Source organism: Otolemur garnettii, unplaced genomic scaffold (genome assembly GCF_000181295.1).
Source record: "Otolemur garnettii isolate 467f Iridium unplaced genomic scaffold, OtoGar3 scaffold07227, whole genome shotgun sequence".
Lineage (NCBI taxonomy): Eukaryota > Metazoa > Chordata > Mammalia > Primates > Galagidae > Otolemur > Otolemur garnettii.
The window spans coordinates 1-1046 of NW_003859622.1; the positions used below are offsets into that span (position 1 = coordinate 1).

Genomic DNA, 1046 nt, shown 5'->3' on the forward strand with positions numbered 1-1046 from the left:
GCAGAATGTCCACTTTCTGGTGACATTGCAGAATGAATTGAAAATGATATGATTTTCTGCAGAGCTAAAAGTGTTAAGTTTTGCATGGGAGCAAATAGCATTTTAAAAAACAATGAAAGAGCTTGTAAAACACATCCTGGATTTTAAAAAGTCACTTCGAACATCATGGAAATTGGATTTGGGACATATACTTGAAGGACGTGTAGAATTTTAAATGTGGAGATGGCAAGAAAACACATTCCAGAGACGATAAACTTTTCAAGGGCAATGATCAAGAGATAATAAACAAGAATAGTTTAGGAAATTGAAAGTTTCTGAATATGACTGAAAGGGGCAGTTTTCACTGGGAGGGGCTGTGAGAGAAGATGAAATGTTACCTTGAGGCTCTTGTTAGTGTAAGAAGACTGCACAGAGCCCAGCTCGGACTTCCTTCCAAACAAAGAGAAAACCTGGCAGGACATTGTTCATCTTTACCATAAACAACATTTGAAATGTCTTTTTTTTTTATTTTGAATACATATATGTTTATAAAACTAGAGACAAAAACACGGAATGCTTCATGAATTTGCGTGAGCAGGGCCTTGAGCAGGGCCCAGTCTCATCTTCTCTGTATTGTTCCAATTTTAGTATATGTGCTCCCGAAGCAAGCATGACATTAGGAAATATCTTGGAATTGTTCTTCTAAAAGAGCCTTTAATCTAAATTTAAATTGTCAAATAACATCGCTGATGTACCTTTATAAGCACATTTCTAATTATATTGAATAACTGTTTTTCCATAATAATCGATTCAATGGACAGATAAATTTCCTTTTCCCTGAGAAATTCTATCATCCACCAATAGCCCATATTGCAGGAAAGGAAAAATCCCAACACTTGCCCAAATGTTTTGCAAGTTTATGATCAGTTTCCACCATAGAGTTTGTTTGGGGACAGGGGGAAGCTTATAGCTTCTCTGCACTCATGAACCACATAAAGGACAAACTTTCATATCACATCATACAGACCAACTAAACAGAGCTACATCCTTCTCTGTTTTACACTTTG

The 1046-nt window shown here is 36.2% G+C and overlaps 1 non-coding gene across 1 annotated transcript; it reads right to left on the reverse strand.

The window, feature by feature from the left end:
- Window positions 1–541: 541 nt before the first annotated feature.
- On the reverse strand, window positions 542–651 carry LOC111722970. Its single transcript, XR_002771592.1, has one exon. It is a non-coding gene; the product is annotated as a U6 spliceosomal RNA (small nuclear RNA).
- Window positions 652–1046: the final 395 nt, after the last annotated feature.